At 40.5% G+C, this 15,818-nt stretch overlaps 1 pseudogene; it reads left to right on the forward strand.

The window, feature by feature from the left end:
• The first annotated feature begins 8,976 nt into the window (after window positions 1–8,976).
• Window positions 8,977–15,818, forward strand: part of LOC127453394 (piggyBac transposable element-derived protein 4-like) — an 83,128-nt pseudogene continuing 76,286 nt past the window's right edge.

A 15,818-nucleotide genomic window follows, 5' to 3' on the forward strand; every position in this document is an offset into this window, starting at 1 on the left:
CACCGGACATAGCAACGCCAAGGCTGGGTCTGCCTCCTCCTGGGGCAGCGCTTGCAGGTTCAACACCTGATCCCTAAAAGGGGTCGTGGGAACCTTGGGCGCATAGCCCGGTCAGGGTCTCAGGATCACTTGAGAGTAACCCGGACCGAACTCCAGGCACGATTCACTGACAGAGAACGCCTGCAGGTCCCCTACCCTTTTGATGGAAGTGAGAGCATTCAGGAGGGCAGTCTTCAAAGAGAGTGCCTTAAGCTCAGCTGACTCCAAGGGCTCAAAGGGAGCTCCCTGTAGACCCCGAAGGACTACAGAGAGGTCCCACAAGGGGACGAGGCGTGGTCTGGAGGGATTTAACCTTTTAGCGCCTCTCAGGAACCTGATGATCAAGTCGTGCTTCCCCAAGTACTTACCATCTACTGCATCATGATGAGCCGAAATAGCGGCTACATACAGCTTCAAGGTGGAGGTGGACAGCCACTCCTCCAGCCTCTCCTGCAAGAAGGAAAGCACTGATCTGACTGCGCATCTCTGGGGGTCTTCGCATCGGGAAGAACACCACTTAACGAACAGACGCCACTTTAAGGCATACAGGCACCTCGTAGAGGGAGCCCTAGCCTGAGTGATCGTGTCTACCACCGCGGGTGGTAGGCCACTTAGGTCTTCCACGTCCCGTCCAAGGGCCAGATGTGGAGATTCCAGAGGTCTGGTCACGGGTGCCAGATGGTGCCCCGTCCCTGAGAAAGAAGGTCCTTCCTCAGGGGAATTCTTTGGGGGAGGGGGCTGTCGCGAGGAGCGTGAGATCCGAGAACCACGTCTGGGTGGGCCAGTAGGTTGCTACTAGGACAACCTGCTCCTCGTCCTCCCTGACCTTGCACAGGGTCTGTGCAAGTAGGCTCACTCACTCATAGTCCAGGGCGCGAGCTGTGTGCCAGCGCATCTATACCGAGGGATGCCTCGGTCAGGAGGCACCAAAGCAGGCAGTGGGAGGATTCCAATGAAGCAAACAGGTCTACCTGTGCTCGACCGAACTGACTCCAAATCAGCTAGACCACCTGAGGGTGGAGTCTCCACTCTCCCCTGAGGGCAACCTGAAGTGACAGCGTGTCCGCTGTGGTGTTGAGGTTGCCCGGGATGTGAGTGGCTCGTAGCGACTTGAGGCACTGCTGACTCCAAATGAGGAGACGGCAGGCGAGTTATGACATGCAACAGGAGTGTAGACCACCTTGACGGTTGATGTACGCTACCGTCATTGTGTTGTCCATCCGGACCAACACGTGATTGCCCTGGTTCAATGGCCGGAACCTCCACAGGGTGGGCAGTACTGCCAACAACTCTCGTAACCACGATGCGCCTGGAGACCTGCTCTAGGGGAACCCCTGCCCGTAGAAATGCAAGGTCGGTCCAAGGGCTGAAGAGGCGGTGACAGATCGGTGTGATGGTCATGCGATGTGTCCCATGGTGCCATGCCCATCTCGGGACTCGAGTCTGAAGCCAGTGCTGAAGCGGTCTCATATACATCAACCTGAGCAGTGTGGCCGCCGCTGAGGATGCCATATGCCCCAGGAGCCTCTGAAAAAGTTTCAGGGGAACCGCTGTCCTCCGTCTTAACGTCTTCAGACAGTTCAGCACCGACTGCGCGCTCTTGTTCGTGAGGCGTGCTCTCATCGAGACTGAGTCCAACTCCAAACCGAGAAAAGAGATGCTCTGAACCGGGGAGAGCTTGCTTTTCTCCCAGTTGACCCGAAGCCCCAGTCAGCTGAGGTGCCGGAGCACGAGGTCCCTGTGTGCGCACAGCAACTCTTGAGAGTGAGCTAGGATTAGCCAGTCATCGAGATGCGAGGATATGGATGCCTACTTCCCTTAGCGGGGCAAGGGCTGCCTCTGCGACCTTGTACTGGTACGCCTGGCCTTCGAAGGCAAACCGCAGGAAGGGTCTGTGTCGAGGTAAGACCAAGACGTGGAAGTACGCATCCTTCAGGTCTACCACCGCGAACCAATCTTGATGCCGGATGCTCGTTAGAGTGCGTTTTTGCATCAGCATCTTGGACGGGAGTCTGTGCAAAGCCCGGTTCAGTACTCGCAGGTCCAGGATTGGTCGCAACCCACTGCCTTTCTTTGGTACGATGAAGTAAGGGCTGTAGAACCCTTTCTTCATCTCAACTGGAGGGACAGGCTCTATCGCGCCCTTGCACAGAAGGGTAGTGATTTCTGCATGCAAAGTAGCAGCGTTCTCGTCCTTCACCGAGGTGAAGCGGACGCTGCTGAACCTGGGCGGGCACCTGGCGAACTGAATCGCGTAGCCGAGTCAGACGGTCCGGGTCAGCCATTGCGACAGGTTGGAAAGTGCGAGCCATGCGCCCAAACTCCAGGCGAGGGGGACCAAGGGAATGATCACATCAGACATACCGGCGGGTGGGGCCTCGCGGCGGGGCAGAGCTCGAGGTGCCATGTCGAGGGGACTTGAGCCCCGTGGCTGTGCTGAGTCCAGGGACATCAAAGCACTTATCTGGCTGCTGCCGTCCACCATAAGATTGGCCGAGGAGGGGGGAGGAGGAATCTCATCCCCGTAGTCCACTGGAACCAATCCCGTGTGGGCGTGTTTGTGCCACAGCTGGGCGCACAGGGGCAGGGGGTCCGCCGCTGGAGCGCCATACCTGCCAAAATGGGATGGTGGACGGTGGTCGTGACGACAGTTCAGGGGAGAGTGGAGGGTTCCACTCTAGCCCGATGCTCGCGGCCGCCAAGGAAAGCATGTCCATCATTTCCGCATCGGTGTGAGACTGGGCGACCGTTCCCAAAGGAGGAAGCCCAGCTGAAGCCTCTGCATCAGACTGGACAAGCCCGCTCTCCGATGCTGCGCTTGATAACTCATTGTCTTCCCGAGCTCCAAACGAGAAGTCGAATTCGCGCTGAGACAAACTGACGGTCTCATGCGAGAGCCCGATCAGGGCAAGCGAGCGTGCTGGGGAATGAGAGGTCCATGGGGGGATACCTGGCGGAGGTGGTCCCATTGATGTCCCCAAATCGCCCCCAGTGCTAACCGATGCAACCTCATACCCGTAGGTAGAAGGACCGGTGCGGGGAGCCACTGGGGTGGCTTGCTTTCTTACAAAAGCATGCCGCGACCACAACGTTGCCATGGTCATGTTCTCGCACTGAGGACATGACTCTTCCACAAATTATGTCTCCACGTGGGCAGTGCCCAGACACGTAAGACAGCGATCGTATCCATCAGAAGCGGAGAGATAACGACCGCAACCAGGAATAACACAAAAACGGAAAGGCATCTTTAAAAAGACGTTCCGTGTGTGTGCCACTCTTTTTGTGAATGAAAATATACTCTTTTAGAATATACTCTCTTATTTTCATTCTGAGGGGGAGAAGCCGCTGAAATGCGCCATAAATCCAGCAGTTTTGAGGTGCGTCTTTAGAGGGAATTGAATTCAGTGCACTGAATACAACCGCTTGGCTCTGAAGAGAAAATCTGAATGAGTGGTTGCATACCAGCTCCTTTTATACCCGTATGTCCAGGGGAGTGGCATGCAAATTCCACTTGCCAATTCTCATTGGCCTTTTTAAAAAAAAGCAGAGGTGTTTGGGGCTCCCAAGTGTGATCCCTAGTGTCACTACATCGACACAATGTCGAGTGAGTGACGGATAAGGAACTTCTTCTTTTTTTTTTTTTTATAATTATTTTTATTGAATTTTCAATGTAATACAAAAATAACAAGACATCGCCCAAACAAAACACAAATAGCTCAGATTTTTAGATAAAACAGGACTACCCCATATATAACAGATCAGGGAGAGAGGGGGGGAAAAAATGAGTAGAGCCGAAAAGTTAAATGTCCAGATAGTAACACAATTACAATATTCCTTGTAGTATAATAGGGCGAAAATGAGGTTCCATATAGTCCAAATATGGAGTCCAGACTTTATAAAACTGGCCTGTTTTTTGGTGTAATACATAGGTAAGACGCTCCAGGGGAATCAGCTCAAACATTATCTTATGCCAACCTTTAAGTGATGGAGATTTATCACTAATCCAATTAAGTAAAAAAAAAATTTCTGGCAGCAAAGGAGAGAATATTATACAATTTATTGTTAGCAGATGAAACAATGCATTTATTTGGTATACCCAGTACCAATGAGACTGGGTCAAAATCCAATTGCATATTAAAGATCTTTTCCATTTCCCCCAGCACCAAAAACCAATACCTTTGCAGTCTGTTACATGACCACAGACAATGTGTTAAAGTACCTACTTCAGTTTTACATTTTAAACACATAGGCGATATAGAGGGGTTAAAAAAATGCCTGCGGTTAGGAGAAATATGGAGTCTATGTATGATTTTAAATTGTATTTCTCTTGTACATGAACAAACAGATATTTTCTTAGCATAAGACCAAATGTCATCCCATGTTTCATCATCAATATCAGTAGCTAACTCTTCCTCCCATTTAGTTTTAATTCTCTTCTGTATCAGTAGAAGAAATTGAACACATAGCACCATAAAATCTACCCAAAGACATTTTTCCCGATGATAAAAATAATAACCTCTCAATAGAAGATATCTCACAATTTCTAACAAGTGTTGTGTTATTAGTAATACAATGTCTCAATTGGAGGAATCGAAAAATGTCATGTCTGAACAACTGGTACTTCTGAGTTAACTCCACAAATGACATTAATTTATTATCTGAAAACATATCCCCAAACATAATAATTCCCAAATTACACCAACGTTTAAAACCATCATCCAAAATTCCTGAGGTGAAATCAGGATTGTTTAATATTGGGGTAAAGAAAGAAGTCAATTTAAATCTACCTTCAAGCCTACAGACTGATCTCCATGCTTTCAGAGTATTAACTATAATTGGATTATCATATATCTCGTTTATGTTTTGAAAGCTCTTAACAAAAAGAAGAGCTCTTAAAGGAAATTGTGAAAAGGAGGATTCAATATCTAACCAAGTAGAGGAAGAATCATTCCTAACCCACTCTGCAATGTATCTCAGGTGGGAACTTAACTGATACATCTTAATATTTGGAAAATCCAGCCCCCCCCCCATAGAACTTGGCAGATAAATTACTGATAATTTTAATCTAGGTTTGCATTTATTCCATATAAAAGAAGTCAGCCAGCTATTCAGGCCCTTTAATGCCCTATTTGAGAACAGTATAGGAACCATTCGAATAGGATATAACAATTTGGGTAACACAATCATCTTTACAAGTGCTATCCGGCCCAACAAAGATACTGGCAAGGAATTCCAACGTTCTAAATCCTGCCGTATTATCTCAAATAAAGGAACAAAATTAGATTCATACATTTGCTTCAAAGATGTAGAGATAGAAATACCTAAATAGACGAAACCTAGAGGTGACCACTTAAAAGGAAAACAGGGCACAATGTTAGGTTTAGAAATAAAAGTACCTAAAGGCATAGCTTCAGATTTAGTTAAATTAACTTTATAACCAGAAAAGGTACTGAACCAGTTAATCAACTCAATTAGAGCGGAAACTGACTTCTCAGGCTCAGATAAAAAAAGCAATACATCATCGGCATACAGTGCAATCTTATGATGTATATGTCCTATCTGTAAACCTGAAATAGATGTTGCTGATCTGATTGCTTCAGCTAGAGGCTCTATAGCCATCGCAAATAAAAGAGGTGACGGGGGCAACCCTGCCTGGTGCCTCTATGCATAGGAAAATAATCTGATCTAAAGCCATTCATCAATACAGCAGAACATGGGTCTGTATACAGCACTCTGATCCACTGTACAACATTTTCACCTAGCCCAAATTTATCCAAAACAAAGAAAAGATAGGACCATTCAATCTGATCAAACGCCTTCTCCACATCCAAAGACAGTACTAGCCCATCTATGGATTTCACTTTAAAGGTGTAAATAACATTTAAAAGGTGTCTAATATTATCAGGTGAATTTCTACCCTGTATAAATCCTGTTTGATCAGTCCCAATTATCGTAGGCAGAATTTTTTCAAGGCGCATTGCTAAAATTTTAGAAAGCAATTTCCGGTCAACATTCAGTAATGCAACTGGCCTGTAAGAAGAACATATGTCAGGACTTTTACCTTTCTTTAATATAAGCGAGATATAAGCTTCTCCAAGGCTCTTTGGTAATTCTTAACCACAAACGAATAATTAAACATATTAAGCAATGGGTCTGCTAGTAACTCTTGAAACTCTTTAAAGAACTCTCCACAAAACCCATCTGGCCCTGGTGATTTACCATTCTTTAGAGCATTAATAGCATTAATAACCTCCTGTGTAGTAATAGGGCTATTGAGAAATTATTTTTGTGTAACTGAAATTGTTGGGAGATTAATCTCACAAAAAAAGTCAACCATTTGTCCACAGTATCTTATTTTCTTCTCTGCGTCCACAGTGAGAAGACAATCTAGAGCCGCTCTAACTGCTTGTAATTCTTTCAGTAAATCTGCTGAAGGAGATCTATTTTACATTTTTTCTTTAACCAATAACTGAGCTTCCAAGGCCCTTTGATTCGCCATTCTTTGACGTTTTTTGGAGGAAGTATATGACATAATTAGCCCCCTTGCATAAACTTTACAGGTTTCCCATAATAAATAATAAATGTGGATTATCTGTGGATAAAGAATTAATAGATAAAAAAGATTTAAATTCAGAAGAAAAGTAAGCTGAAAATGCACTGTCTCTAAGGGTTGCAATATTAAGTCTCCTCTGTATAGAATAGTCCACAGTATTCCTAAATTGAAGCTCCATAGGGACACTGGCATGATCTGACAGTAAAATACTTTCTATATTACAAGATAGTACTAAATGCAAATCTGTTTTTGGCATAAAAAAGTAATCTAATCTTGACTGACAATGATAGGAAGTAGAAAAAAATGTATATTCCTTATCAGCAGGGTGAAGAGTTCTCCAGACATCTACAAAACCAAGATCTTTACAAATATTCTGAAGAGATTCTGAGCAGTTAGAGATGCAGAGCTATGTGGGTACCTATCTACAAGAGGATTCATTACACAATTAAAATCTCCCCCAACAATTGTTAAATCTGCTGGCCTGGCAATCATGTCCAAAAACACTTTAGTAACAAAGTCAGATGGATGAGCTGGAGGATAATACATGTTTAGTATGAGAATAGTTTTACCTTGCCACACACCTTCAATAATAACATAGCGACCGTCTCTATCTTTAATACAGTTTAAAACTTTGAATGGTAAATTACGTTTAATGAGAATAGCAACACCTCTACTTCTAGATGTAAAAGATGAAAAATATATCTGCCCAAAAACACCCTGTTGTAATTTTAAATGTTCTACATCACTCAAATGAGTCTCTTGTAAAAGAGCAATTTCGATATTTCCTTTTTTTAAAAAAGTAAGTATCTTTCTTCGTTTTACAGGATTATGGATACCTCGAATATTCCAAGTACAAATCCTAAGCACACTAGACATTAAATACTGTACAGACAATCAGTGGATACAGATAATCACAAAATATATTCTTGTCAGTGTACCCCTCAGAAATCTGAGCTTTAAACAAAAATAAAATAAAATACCAATAAAACACAAAAAACAAGGGAACAAACCTGCCAAACATGCAGGAAGGACTATTCTTACTCTTTTCTTCTGCAGGCAACTGCCTACCCCCCCAAACACCACTCACATCCTTGAACATAGGGTAAACACAGACCTCACCAAGCTCACAGCAACATGATACAACTTCTTCACTCAGTGAATTATTTTGTTCATGTACCACATAACTACCCGCGAAAGTTTGTCATGGTCGAATTCTCCACACCGGCGATCCGCTCCTCCGCTCGCTCGACCAAGGCCTGGAACTGAACTGTTTGATCGTTTATCACGGATAGGACAGTATTCACTTTCTCATCTATTACCTTCGTAATGTTTTCGGTTAATTTGTCCAAAGCTTGAGGAAAGTTGGTGTTGGAGCTTTCCTCCTCATGACTATTCATGCTCGCATCGTCCATATTAACATCCTGCTCGATGCTGCTGATAGTAGAACTTTTCGGCGCAATCTTCCTAGCTTTGGGCATTCTGTCAAATCCTTTTAAAAAATATTGATCTAAAGACATGGCACAGTAACCCTCCAACTAACTAGAATGATTTCACTGAGTGAAAGTATACATTAACCGAATATTTGAACTAATGTCACGGGAGCTCGCCAAAATGCGTGTTTGCTCTACGACGCCATCTTCCTCCTGGGAACTTCTTTTAACTTGACACATAAGGTGCATCCCAAACCGCACACTTCTGCACTATTCTATGCAATTTTTTAGTGTAAGTAGTGCAAGTAGTATGTTAATACTGAAAATGCAACAAAAAGAAGTGCATTACAAGTACCCAAATGATAGTAACCATCAAAACGGAGTTTGGAATGTTGAACATTTCATGCTCTTGGCGCTCGCGGCTTGCCATACATAGTGGAAGGGGCAGAGTTACCTGGCCACAATGCTGGCCTGACAAAACATTGCAGCCTGAACTCATGAAATTTACATGAACATATCAACATTTACGCAATTCAAAATTTATGTGTTGTATAACACTTTTGGCTTCTGGTTTCCAGTTAAATGTCCAGTTGGGGGAGCCAAAAGCGAGTAAAATGGTGTCGTATTCCGATGAGGTTTTAAGGTGAATTTCAGATGGATGTTTGCAGAACATACTGTACCTCCCTAATGTAAAACATTTGCCTAAACCTAACCATTGGTGTTTTGAAATATAAATGAGACGTTAAAAAAGACATCCTTACCAAATCAACGCCTAAACCTAACCAATATTGTTTTAATATATAAACGAGATGTTAATAAAAGACATCCTTACCTTATAAATGCTTAAACCTAACCATTATTGTTTTAAAATGCATAAGAAAAATGAAAAATCACATTTTCTGAACCAACTACATCATTCCACACCACTTCTATGACTCTTGTTAGCTTGAAGTTATGGCTGGACTTGAACTGCAGTCCTCCAACTCCAAGTCCAATGCCCTATCAGGTGAGCTACCACACAAGCTAATCATATTGGAATAAGTGTCTATATGTATGTGGGTCTGTAATACAAGCAGGGGCAGAGCCATTTTAATAATTTTTTGTCTTGGGCACAATTTAGTTAGTCTTTCTACACCAACAACCACCAAATATATCGTTTTTCAAAAGATGCGTTAAAGTGGGTCAATATCATAAAATAGCAGGGTCTGAGTAATAGAGAGATATTTATAGTATTTATAAGTATTTATAAAGTCATAATCAGCCATTAAAGTCATGATTTGAGTGAAAGTGAATAAAACATAGTTGTTGTAACACCTCTAGTGTTCATTTCACCTGGAAACTGCAGGGAATTGTACCTGGAGACACATAACAAGTTTTGCAAAAAATTATATAGAGTCACAGGATAAGACTGTTGATGTTTTAAAATCTTACATGGACTTGACACCCACACACATGCACACACATACACTGATTTATGCCGGCACTCAACATCTCAGTATATCAGAAATGTGTTTTGTTGTTTGTGTGGTGTTTTTGTCCAAAGTAAGAGGTTATTGTGTTTATTGTTTATTTGTTTCTTGTATGTATTTTCTGTTAAAAATGTCTGTTTGATATCATCTTACATTTTCAAATAATTCCACAACACATCATAATTTCAGTCAAATTACCTTTATTTCTTGAACATGCCACCAAACCTTCCATTTTGTTGTTACATTTCCAGTTCACATGCTGCACAACCAAATATAGCATGTGGTCTCAACCGTTCCTAAAGCAACACACACACACACACACACACACACACACACACACACACACACACACACACACACACACACACACACACACACACACACACACACACACACACACACACACACACACACACACACCCACCTCAAATTGGACTGCACCATTTGTTAATGCTGTCAGAGGGGGGAAGTTAATAACAGCAGGTTTTTGTCTTTAGTTTTGCTGTTAAGTACTTTCTGTTAACTAATCATATATTGCCTGTGTGCGTACTGGTTGTTTTGTCATTCTTTGTGCTTTATTGTGTATATTTGATTGTTTTGTTTGTTTTCATTCCTCCTTGTGGGAACTGGTTCATTCGGAGGGAGGAGCTAGACCCTTTAAAAGAGGCAGCTTTAGAGCTGATGTTAGTTCAATCTGATTGACTCATGGTATGAAGGTGTATGTTAACAATGTTGTGAATTTGGGCTGTTTGCTGTTTAGTCATTTTTGTACATTGTTGCATTTTTTTATTATTTCTTTATTTTTTTGTGCAGTTTTGTTTCTATATATTTTCACTGTATATATTTTTGGCACCTTAATAAACACCATTTTGGGATCCACTTAATCACTGTCTGGCACATCATTTTTGACACTAACCGTTGGGCCACTTTACAGTCACTATGAGACCAGGTTGAAACATTTGTAAATGGAGAATGTAGCAACTAGTGAAACTTCAGTGAAGACGGCACCTTACAAATATAAGTTGAATGCTTTACCATCACTTCCGTCAGCTGTTAAACGGCGAATGCTTCTGTATAGTAAAAAAAAAAACATTTAAGTGTTCCATTTGGGTTGATACTACAGTACACTTTGAAATTTCATACACTATGTGGCTGAGTGCATAGTGTATTTTATAAGTGGATAGTGCATCATTTGGAACAAGGCAAGAGTCTTTAAAAACATGGCTCTCATGGTGCAATATGCTAAAAATAATAGTGAGACCTGATGCAACAGCCAAAGACCATCTGACACATTTGTACATAGATCAACAATTAAAAAAAAAAATTGCACAGATGGCCCATGGGTGAACAGTCCCTAAGACACATTGACAAACTCGATTGGAATATAAATATGGAGACTATGGAAATATGGAAATATTGGCTTCTAAAGCCACTTTTTGTAAATATTATTCAATGCTTTACTAGCCTGCCAAAATAATGTTATCTAAATCTAAAGGGCTAAATCATCATTTGGGGGCTTTTATCAGCAAATCTTGATATGCGATTATTTGCAGTTAACTTTATTAATTTTATTATAATGTTTTTAATCGATTGACAGCCCTAATTAATATGATTTTTTTTATTATTATTATTATCCCAAAGTGTTTTGCAATTGTTTAAGTACATGCAAAACATTTTAATCATGTGTCTGCTGCACTTTTCATGCTATGTACATAGATATCTGCTGCTGTTGTACCATTTGTACTGTTTTTCTGTTTGTTTCTTCTCCTGAGTGAAGCATAGTTATATGGACCTTCTATTGCTCTGCTTATACATGGCATCAAGGACATGATATCTTACATTTAAAGGTACATCAGACCAAAACACACTAACAGTCTTCTTTGCTCTCAGTGAGCTGCAGTGGAGAGTATTTCTAAATTGATCTCTCCCCCATGGCTTGTTCATTAAAATGCAGTCAAAGCAATTGTTCTGCATTCGTGTATGATGTTGATTGAACTTGAAGGCAAATGTACCTGCGGACAGACTGAAGACATGGTACAGTGATTTGTATCTTTAGTCATGGTTGCCAGACCGATTTGCTGCAAATTAAATCGCATACTTTATTTATCCTGTTTGCCCATCCCTGGATACTTTGGTCAGCAAGTGTCTAATCTGGTTAATACAGAGTTTCAGCCAGTACTGTTTTTGTCTTTAAAAGAGGAACACTTTATTTAAAGTCTTTGAATATCAGAAAGACAACATTTAGTTTACTTGCTCTTTTGATAGTAGTTTAATGCAAATCATGGTAACTTTACAGTAAGGTTGTTTCTGTCAACATTAGTTAACTACACTATATTGCCAAAAGTATTCGCTCACCCATCCAAATAATTGAATTCAGGTGTTCCAATTACTTCCATGGCCACAGGTGTATAAAATGAAGCACCTAGCCATGCAGACTGCTTCTACAAACATTTGTGAAAGAATGGGCCGCTCTCAGGAGCTCAGTGAATTCCAGCGTGGTACTGTGATAGGATGCCACCTGTGCAACAAGTCCAGTCGTGAAATTTCCTCGCTACTAAATATTCCACAGTCAACTGTCAGTGGTATTATAACAAAGTGGAAGCGATTGGGAATGACAGCAACTCAGCCACGAAGTGGTAGGCCACGTAAAATGACAGAGCGGGGTCAGCGGATGCTGAGGCGCATAGTGCGCAGAGGTCGCCAACTTCAATCGCTACAGACCTCCAAAGTTCATGTGGCCTTCAGATTAGCTCAAGAACAGTGCGTAAAGAGCTTCATGGAATGGGTTTCCATGGCCGAGCAGCTGCATCCAAGTCATACATCACCAAGTGCAATGCAAAGCGTCGGATGCAGTGGTGTAAAGCACGCCGTCACTGGACTCTAGAGCAGTGGAGACGCATTCTCTGGAGTGACGAATTACGCTTCTCCATCTGGCAATCTGATGGACGAGTCTGGGTTTGGCGGTTGCCAGGAGAACGGTACTTGTCTGACTGCATTGTGCCAACTGTGAAGTTTGGTGGAGGGGGGATTATGGTATGGGGTTGTTTTTCAGGAGCTGGGCTTGGCCCCTTAGTTCCAGTGAAAGGAACTCTGAATGCTTCAGCATACCAAGAGATTTTGGACAATTCCATGCTCCCAACTTTGTGGGAACAGTTTGGGGATGGCCCCTTCCTGTTCCAACATGACTGCGCACCAGTGCACAAGCAAGGTCCATAAAGACATGGATGAGCGAGTTCGGTGTGGAAGAACTTGACTGGCCTGCACAGAGTCCTGACCTCAACCCGATAGAGCACCTTTGGGATGAATTAGAGCGAAGACTGCGAGCCAGGCCTTCTCCTCCAACATCAGTGTCTGACCTCACAAATGCGCTTCTGGAAGAATGGTCAAAAATTCCCATAAACACACTCCTAAACCTTGTGGAAAGCCTTCCCAGAAGAGTTGAAGCTGTTATAGCTGCAAAGGGTGGGCCGACGTCATATTAAACCCTATGGATTAAGAATGGGATGTCACTTAAATTCATATGCGTCTAAAGGCAGATGAGCGAATACTTTTGGCAATATAGTGTACATTAGTAAACATAAACAAACAATGAACAATGCTTTTTCAAAACGTATTAGGTCTGTGTTAATTTTAACATATACAAATACATTTTTTAAATGAAATGTTGTAAATGTTAGTTAATGCATTATGAACCAACATTGTATTTTTATAAATTAACATTAACCAAGATTTATTAATGCTGTAAAAATATATTGTACATTATTAACATTCTCGCTTGATTAATATGCCTATAATGGTATGATTAAAAATGAATCATATGAAGTGTGATTAGAGAATTGTTTGCAGTTGTTGAGCATTTGGCTAATTACCTCAATAAAAGCAAGCTTTATCATTCTATTGTGTGGTCTCTGCTAGCATTAACCTTTATATATACAGTGTTTTGATTTACAAAAAACACAGAGATATGCCAAACCTGTGTGGGCGTGCAGTGTATTTATACAAAATTCTGGGTTATGTAGCTACACTGCCATTTTCATTTATTTATAATGTGGGATGTGCTTATCTCAGTAAGGGTTTGTTTAAAAAGCTTAGCTTTTCAGCCAATTGAGACAAAACAGGTTTGGAGGGTAGGAGTGACATGAAACAGAATATGATGGATTTAGGATGATTAAAAATACAGCTTTTAGCACTGGTTAATTTAGCTCAGCTATACTTTCTTTTGCAGTTTGTATTAAATAATTAGTACCCAAAAATGACATTAAATATTAGTATACTATTATACTACTAGTAATAGAATAAAAGTAGAATAGTGTATTTTAGAAGACTTGTGATATTGAACGATTATGTTAGAATGGATACAGTACTTCTAGCAATGATGAAGCCTGGTCACACAACACTTCGTGCTTCATTCACTCCCATTCAAATACACCTGGAAGCAGGAGTCCAATTTTTGCATTCTACTGCTAGGCAAAGTTCAAGTTTGGTGCACACTGAATTGTGAATCTGGATGATGAGAAGACTTGTGATCAGTAGAAGATTAAAACTTCACACAGGACCCTTGGCTCGATACAAAAAATACATATTTGAAAGCTGTTTTATTTTTTTTTTAATTATTTTTTGCAGGAAAGTGAGTAGACATGCAGTGCATTTTAACATTTTGTCATTTGTAATTAATTTTTTATTTATTTATAAAAAATAAAAAAAATGTTTTATTGTTTGCTATTTGTAATGTATTATTTATTGAAAACAAAAGTCCTCACGTGTGACATGATATCCTGGTTCATTGTGGCCTGATATCCTGGTCCGAAATAATTTTGCATGCTCAAAGTAGTGACCACGGCTTAATAAAGATAGGGTACAATGGGGCTAAAGGCACACCTTAAGGAAAATTTAGCTTTTTTCTGGTCATAAAATGTATCAAGATTCAAGAAATACTTTTTTATTGAATATTGATGGAGCAACATAATTTGTGTTTTAACTTAAAAAAAAAAATTGTTTGTTTTTTTACCCCACACCTGGGGTGAAAGGCTCCCTCACTTGGGGTAAAGGGCCCCCAAGGGGGGTTATATTGATATAGTGTTGATGCTCAGGCGCTAGTTATAGGGCACAACTGGTCAACTTATGCAAATACTTTTAAGACAGCAAGATGTTTTTTTTTTTTAGTAACAAATTAAGATAAAGCTTATTCAAAATAACCACTTCAGAAAAGGGTGCATCATTTCTTGTTCATTTCATCACATTTGACATTTCATTACATCTAAAGTATTCTATGAACAAATGAATCTCCATTGTGATTGGATCAGTTAATGTGAGCCCACTTTGAACATTTTTCATAACAAATTTATTTGCACCACTTAAGTAAACCAATGTGTTTTATAGGGGCATTTTTTTACCCCAAATACTATCCTTTCATTAATTGGACAGTTATTGAAATTGTTTTGATATAATCACCTTGAACAAAATTGAAAATGACAAATAAGTATTTTGTCTCAAAATAAATGTGATAATTTCCAGGATATTCATTAAATCAGCAAAATATTAAAAATGTATAAATATTAGATGAAACTGTCTCAAAATCAACCTTTAGACATTACACGCAATGTTCTTATGGATCAGGAAAATTTTGCAGTGTTTAGTGACAAACAGGTGTTTAGAAAAGTACTGTGGTAGTTTTTGTCACTATTTACTGTAGAGTTTTGGGAGAAAATCAAATCAAAGGGGCCTTTTACCCCATGGAGCCTTTAGCCCTGTTGTACCTAAGTGCATGTACTTATGATGTATAATGTAAAACAACTGGTTAATATTATTAATGCCTCAACAATACATATACAGTACACAACAGTAACATTATTACGTTTTAAACAACAATAAAAAATGTCTAAACTGTGCCTACATACAAGGTCCTTGGGTTGGGACCCTCAGTGTGACCACTAGTTAGAGTTTATAATTTGTTTGGTACATAATTGCACCCTTAAGAGGAAAAAAGGTACTATGCAGGTAATTTTTTCCCCCAGAGGAACAAAACATATAATTTACCTTTTAATGGACACAGTAGGTCCTTAGGGTACAGTTATGTACCCAAAACAAGTTAGCTCTAAATAGATAAAGGTCCCCTTGATGGTGATCGTAAACATTTTAATGTTTGAGAGCTAAATTTTGAAATCAACATAGGCTTAAGCATTTTATGTTTAAGGTTAATTTATATTTAATATTCGAAGGTCAGTATACATAATTAGATAATTAAATAAAGCAATAATTTCCTTCAAATAAAATATTAATTATCAAGTCTTGTTATTCAATTTATAAGTTGATTTGATTTTAGTTTTT

Source organism: Myxocyprinus asiaticus, chromosome 15 (genome assembly GCF_019703515.2).
Source record: "Myxocyprinus asiaticus isolate MX2 ecotype Aquarium Trade chromosome 15, UBuf_Myxa_2, whole genome shotgun sequence".
Classification (NCBI taxonomy): Eukaryota; Metazoa; Chordata; class Actinopteri; order Cypriniformes; family Catostomidae; genus Myxocyprinus; species Myxocyprinus asiaticus.